Here is a 7,980-nt window from a genome sequence, read left to right as displayed (position 1 = left end):
CCAAAATTAATAGAAGAAAAGAAATAATAAAGATTAGAGCAGAAATAAATGAAATTAAAACAAAAAAATACAAAAGATCAATAAACAAAAAGTTGGCTTTTTGAAAACATAAACAAAAGCAACAAATCTTTTGCCCAGTTAGCTAAGAAAAAAAGGGAGAAGACCCAAGTAAGTAGATATGAAAAAGGAGACATTAACACCAATACTGCAGAAAAAGATCATTAAAGGCTACTATGAGCAACTATATGCCAACAAATTGGAAAACCTAGAAGAAATGGATAAATTTCTAGACACATACAACCTACCAAGATTGAACCATGAAGAAATCCAAAATCTGAATAGACCAATAACAAGTAATGAGATTGAAACTTAATAAATGTCCCCCAGCAAAGAAAAGCTCAGGACCGAATGCCTTCACTGCTGAATTCTACCAAACATTTAAAGAAGAACTAATACCAATTCTACTCACACTATTCCAAAAATAAAGGAAGAGGGAATACTATCAAACTCATTCCATGAGGACAATATTACCTTGATACCACAACCAGAAAAAGACACATTAAAAAAAGAAAACTACAGGCCAGTATTCCTGATGAACATTGTTGCAAAAATCCTCAACAAAATGCTAGCAAAGTGGATTCAACAACACAGTGAAAAGATAATTCATCATGACCAAATGGGGTTTATCTTAGGTATGCAAGAATGGGTCAGCATACACAAATTGATCACTGTGATACCTCATATCAACAGAATGAAGGATAAAAATCATATGATCTTTTCAATTAATGCTGACAAAGCATTTGATAAAATTCAACATCACTTCATGTCAACAATTCTCAAACAACTGGGTACAGAAGGAACATACCTGAACCCAATAAAAGTCCTATATGACATACTCACAGCTAGTGGGTGACATTACTGAATGGGGAAAAACTGAAAGCCTTTCCACTAAGATCTGGAAAAAGACAAGGATGACCACTTTCACCATTGTTATTCAACATAGTACTGGAAGTCCTTAGAAACTATGCAAACACATGGAAATTAAACAATATCCTCCTGAATGACCAGTGAGTCAATGAAGAAATTAAGAAGGAAGCTACAGAAGCAAGACAAGAGAAAGATATAAAAGGCATCCAAATTTGAAAGGAAAAAGTAAAATTATCCTTGTTTGCAGATTATAAAATTTTATATTTGGAAAAACCTAAAAACGCCACTAAAAAACTTATTAGAACTGATTAAAAAAATGCAGCAAAGTTGCAGAATAAAAAATCAACATACAAATATCGATAGCATTTCTATATGTGGACTGCAAACAATCTAAAAAAGAAATCAAGAAAGCAATCCCATCTACAATAGCTACAAATAAAATATCTAGAAATAAACTTAATCGAATAAGTGAAAAATCTCTACAATGAAAACTATGAAACATTTATGCAAGAAACTGAAAAGGACACCAAATAATGGAAAGATATTTCATGTTCATGGATTGGAAGAATCCATATCATTAAAATATCCTTACTATCCAAAGCAATCTACAGATTTAATGTAATTCCTGTCAAAATGCCAACGACATTCTTCACAGAAATAGAAAAAGCAATATTAAATTTATACAAAACCATAAAATACCCAGAATAGCCAAAGCTATCCTGAGCAAAAAGAACAAAACTGGAAGAATCACATTACCTGACTTCAAATTATACTACAGAGCTATGGTAACCAAAATAGCATGGTACTGGCATAAAAACAGACACAGACTAATGGAACAAAATAAAGAATCCAGAAGTAAATCCATAAATCTACCGTAAACTTGCTTTTGACAAAGGTGCCAAGAACATATGTTCAGGAAAGATAGGGGTCTAGTTTCATTCCTCTGCGTATGGATATTAAGTTTTTTCAGCAACATTTATTGAAGAGACTATCTTTTCCCTTGTGTATGTTTTTAGCATATTTGTTGAAAATGGTTCATTGTAGATGTGTGGATTTATTTCTATTTCTGGGCTGTCTATTTTATTCCACTGGTCTATGTGTCTGTTTTTATGCCAGTATCATGCTGTTTTGGTTACTATAGTTCTGTAGTATAATTTGAAGTCAGGTAATGTGATTCCTCCAGTTTTGTTCTTTTTGCTTAGGATACCTTTGGCTATTCTGGGTTTTGTGTGTGTGGTTCTAAATAAATTCTAGGATTTTTTTTTTTCTATTTCTGTGAAGAATGTCATTGGTGTGTTCATAGGGATTGTAGATTGCTTTAGGTAGTATAGACATTTTAACAATATTGACTATTCCAGTCAATGAACATGGAATAGCTTTCCATTTCTTGGTGTCCTCTTCAATTTCGTTCATCAGTGTTTTATAGTTTTCATTACAGAGATCTTTCACTTCTTTGGTTAATTCCTAGGTATTTAGTTTTGTGACTACTGTACATGGGACTGCTTTTTCGTTTCTTTTTCAGTTTGTTCACTGTTGCCCCACAGAAATGGTACTGAATTATGTATGTTGATTTTGCATCCTGCAACTTTATTGAATTTATTAGTTCTAATAGTTTTTTGGTGGAGTCTTTAGATTTTTCCAAATATAAGATTAGATCATCTGCAAACAAGGATAATTCAACTTCTTCCTTTGAAACTTAGATACTCTATATCTTTTTCTTGTCTGATTGCTCTAGCTAAGAATTCTGGTACCATGTTGAATAACAGTGGTGAAAGTGGGTATCCTTGTCATGTTCCAGTTCTTAGAGAAAAGGCTTTCAGTTTTGCCCCATTCAGTATGATACTAGCTGTGGGCCTGTCATTTTACTATTTACTGCCTGTCTTCCCTGCTACAGTGGAAGCTCCATCAGGATGTGTGGCAGGGGGAGGGGCGGGGGATTGCTATGTATTATTGTTTTGTTTGTTTGTTTTACTAATATAATGCAAGATCCAAGTAAGTACTTAATAAAAGTTTTTAAATAAATTAATACAGAATTGATGCTGGATTCCAGAAAAGATAGAAAGTTAATAAAAAGGTATATAGTCAGTTTGGCCAGCTCCTGAAAAATTTCTTGGCTTCATCTTCCTTAGTGCAGAAGCTAGAATATTACAGACACTGCAGCACCCCCCAGAAATGCTCAGAGCCTAAGACCAAGTTTCTAATGGGTTCCTGGGAAGAAAATCCACCAATGAAGATGAGAAATCAGAGTGGTTGTGTTTAGACTTTACCAATAAGCACCCCGCCTTGAGGTACCTCAGTTCTAGCCCAGACCCTAAGCTCATCAAGGGCACAAGCCAAGATCAACCCTTCACCTATTCAAAGATTCCAGGGAAACTGATAGTTCCATGGAAATATGAGATCTCAGGGGAAGTATGCATTTGTAATAACTAAGGACTTGTTTCATCCTGCTGAACTCATGACTGGAGTTGCCCCAAAAGTGGCAGCAAGCGAATTCCTGCAAGGAAGTGCCCCAGATGGTCTCCAGATGGGGCCAGTTGAGATTCCAAAGAAGGAAGCACTAAATGCCAGGGTGAGAAGGACAACACATTTATTAGGGGTATTTACTTACAGAGTTCTTCGGTGTATCCTCTCAAAGAAGAATCAGGGTAAAGGGGTGTCCTACATAGATATGTCTTCATCGAGGGGGTAATATGTCTATATAAGGATTTAAAGAATTTGGCTCAGGGCCAGGGCCAGTTTCTTTCTGGTAGACCTAGATATCTTTATCACTACCAGGGAATTTTCAAGTTCCGGGTTTGGTTTCAAGACTGCTGGGAAAACCTTACAGCTGGCAAGGTCACAGCGTGGTCAAGGCACTCTGATTTTTGGTCAGGACACAGGAAAAAAAAAGTGAGGGGAACTGGGGAACTCTACAGGATTTTTATTCAGAATATATAAGAAATCTAACATATTAATAATAAAATGACACATGCAATTAAAAATGCATGGGAGTTTTAATCAGACTCTTCACAAAGAAAGACATATATATGACCAATAAACACATTTGAAAAGTACTTAACATTATTAGTTATCAAGAAAATAAAATTCTTATAAGGCACCACTAAAAAAAAATCCACTAAAATCATTAATGTTAATAAGACTGACCACATCAAACATTGATGAGGAGCTAGACAATCTGGAAGGCTCACACAATATCAAATTGCTCACAGTTTAATATTTATCCACCCTATGACTTCTTCTACATATTTGCCCAAGATAAATGAAAACATAAATACCCCAAAAAAAGCTTGCTCAAGAATTCATAACAGCTTTATTCATGATAGTCCAAATCTGAAAATAGTGGCATATTCATACAATAGAATAGTACCACTAGTACTATATACAACAACATGGATTAAACTGAAAACCATTAAAATGTCTCTCTTATCCTAAGAGACATCATTCCAGGCAAAAGAAGCCAGGCACAGAAGCTAATATATACTTTTGATTCCATTATATGAACTTTAAGATTATAAAAAGTAATATATAAGCAACGAAATCAGAACAGTGATTGACACTGAGAAGGGACCGCATTTGACCGAGAAAGAACTCAGAGAACTCAGATAATGGAAATGTTCTCTTCCTTCATGAGGTATGGGATACATTGGCTCATACATTTGTCAAAACTCACCGAACGGTGTACTTAAGACTTGTGTACTTAACTATATGTCAATAGTATCTCAAAAATTTATAAAGAAAGAAGAAACTAACAGCAAAAGGAAGTCGTAATCATTCTATAACTATAAAATAATGTTTAATGGTTTAAATATCTTCCCACAAAGAAAACATTAAGCCTAGATGGTTTTATTGGTTTGTTTTGCCAAAAGATCCATGTCAAGGAATAGATCATTCCAATCTTACACAAACTCTTTCAGAGAAAACAGAGTACATATTCCACCATCATCATATAGCACATGGGGAGCAACTTTAGGTACTTTCTTATTAATACTGGGAATAAGAGAAGGATGCCTGCTATCACTGATATTCGTTTAATATAGTCCTGGAGGTCTTGTCAAAAACTGAGATGAGGCCATGAATGTGAATCGTGCCCCTAATCCCAGCCCTTTGGGAGACTGAGGCAGGAGGATTGCTTGAGCCCAGGATTACAAGACTGGCCTGGGCAACATCAGTAAGACCTCATTACTACAAAAAAAAAAAAATTAAGGTGAGGAAAATATCAACAGGTATAAAGATCAAAAGGGAAGAGTCCAAATTATAATTATTTGTAGATAATTTGATAATTTACATAGAAAACCTCAAAAGAATCAAAACTCTTAAGATGAGAAAAATTGCAATGTTTCCAAGTACATCAACACATCAAAATCATTTACATGTCTATATATGCACAATAAACAAGTAGGTCAAACATAGAAAATAAAATATTAATAGCTACAGCAAAATCTATTACCTCTTTAGGAAATAACATAGCAAAAACAGAACAACCCCTTAAAAATGAGAATTTAAGACTCTATTACAGATATATAAGAAAAATAGAGTGTGATCTTCATGTATGGAATGACCTAATATTCTAAAGATGACAATTTTTCCAAAATTAATTTGTAAATGGGATGCGATTTTAACCAAATTCCAATGGCAGTATTTGGGAAAGGAAAATTGATTTCAAGGCTTTTATTTATAAAAAAAAATACACACTAGGAGCTAAGAATTTTGACAAAGAGCAAAGAATAAGAGAGTCCCACCAAATATTAAGACATTTTACAAAACCTCTGTGACACCAGTGGTGCAAAACTTACGCAGGAGCAGAGATATAAGCTAATGGAACTAAATACAAGTCCAGAAACATGCTTTTGGTATGATAGGGGTGGTACTACAAATTAGAAGAAAAAAAGCATGATTCCTCAAATAATTGTTTGGAGGCACTACGTGGAAAAAATAAAGATGAATTCTGTATCCCATCAAGTGCAAGTTACAGATACTCTTCACCGTAGAGTTCCAGCTACTGGGCACGTGGAAGGATTATACTCTTTAGCCTCCTTGCAGTGGGATGGGACCACATGACTAGTTCTGGACTATGACTTATGCTTGGTTCTGGGCTGGAACATTTCATTGCTTGTGCAAAACCCTTTAGAAATCTTTTCTCAACCAACATGACAACAGAGAGAATTCAAGATCACAGCTTCTCTGGAGGTCTGTGAAACTGGGTCACTGCCATGTGCAGAGGTCCTCTGTCAAACCATAATTGACATGTAGCACAAGCAAGAAATAAATTTGAGCTGTCTTATAAGACTAAAGGATGCAGGGCCTATTATCAAAGTGTAATTTTGCTTGTTCTTTCTGATGCAGACCATGCACAAAAGTATACTTTGAATTAGTTAAAGACTTCAATATGAAAGGTAAAACTAATTGAACAAAATACATAGGAGAATATTCTGACCATCATAATGTGGGGGAGAATATCTCAAATAACACCAAAAAAGCATAAATCATAATGGGCAAAGTTGATAGGTTTGATTACATTGAAATTAAAGAATTATAGTAAATGAGAAACAGAGAAAGTGTCTGCGACATATGAAACTAAGGAAAGATTAATAGGTAGTTCAGAGAAGAAATTCTTTTAAATCAACATGAAAAAGATAAGAAATCCAGTAGAAATGCAGGCATGGAAATAAGTTGGCTATTAATAGAAGGGGAAATCTGGGTAGCTGACAGCATATAAAAAGATATCCAATCTTACTAGTAATCAATGAGATACCAATGTAAAAAAGATACCAACTTATACCTACCAAAAATGGCAGAAATTAGAAGTTCTGGTTATATTAAGTGCTGATAAAAACATGGGGAATATGAACCCTTATTCACAGTGGGCAGAACTGTTAATTGGTGCAACCATTGTGAAGCAAAATCTGGCTGTATTATAAGAATACCTATATTCTAACCCCAGTAGTCCCACTTGTAAGTATTCATTCTGACTGTGATTCCCAGGAGACTTGCAAGACAGCCATTACAGAACTATTTGTGAGAGCGGGAAGCTAGCCACCGCCTGGATGGCCATTGTTGGTGAACTGACATTTAGAATGTGATAGCCCTAACAAGTAAGCTAAAACTGCCACCCACAACCTGGCACTAAGATCTGTTAACAGAGGACAAAATCATGTGCTTAGGAGCACTGTGACCCATGTGGAGTTTCTCATTCTGCATTCTCACCTAAAGCAAACTATTCATTTTAATGAGCTTTGGCCAAGTCTCTAATATCCAGTTCTCCCACTAACCTACCTAGTTCAAACCCTGGGCTCATCCTTACTAAATGAGATAAATGGGATCTATTTGTTTTACATTCTTATTTCGAGGAAGACTGTTGATCTGACCAAACAGGTCACCCTCCGAATTCCCCAGTGGACTTTGGCGCCCTCTGCTGGTTTTACAGGGGGCATGATGATCACCAGCATGGCTAAGAGTGACAGGTCTCAGCCATCCGTGACTTCATTGAAGGCCACTGGTTTGCGTCTGCTCTACACCAGCTTACTCTGGGAGCATTAAGCCATAGAAAAATATCTGGATGGAGACATTTCAAAATGTTAACATTGGTTACCTGTAGAAGAGGGAAGTAGGGGGAAAGGGGGTTAGAAAGCTTCACATTTACTTTCCGTACTTCTGATTGTTTGAACATTTTTTTTTAATGAGCGTGTACTTTTGTATTACTAGACTATTTAAAAATAAGTGATTTTTAAAACAAAATCAATCATTTGAGCAATACTTTCTATATTGCTTTTCGTGCATTACCTCCTTAAAGCCCATGGCTTTGAAATAGGAACGTAAAACAATATAGCAATATAGAAAGTGCTCCTATCCTGTGAGGCTTTTTTTATATCTAATTGCCAGAGAACTGTAATTTTTATCTGTTATTCTGCACTCTGTGCCAGGCTGTGTGTTAAACATTTTCTGTGCATTCATATTTAATCTTCACAACATTCCTATGATGTCGGGGCTATCGTTACCACCATTTTACACACAAGGAATTGAAACTTATGGATGTGAAGTGAGTTGTGTCTAGGG

This window comes from Hylobates moloch, unplaced genomic scaffold (assembly GCF_009828535.3).
Source record: "Hylobates moloch isolate HMO894 unplaced genomic scaffold, HMol_V3 SCAFFOLD_11, whole genome shotgun sequence".
In the NCBI taxonomy this organism is placed as follows: Eukaryota; Metazoa; Chordata; class Mammalia; order Primates; family Hylobatidae; genus Hylobates; species Hylobates moloch.
Note: the sequence above shows the minus strand (reverse complement) of the source record.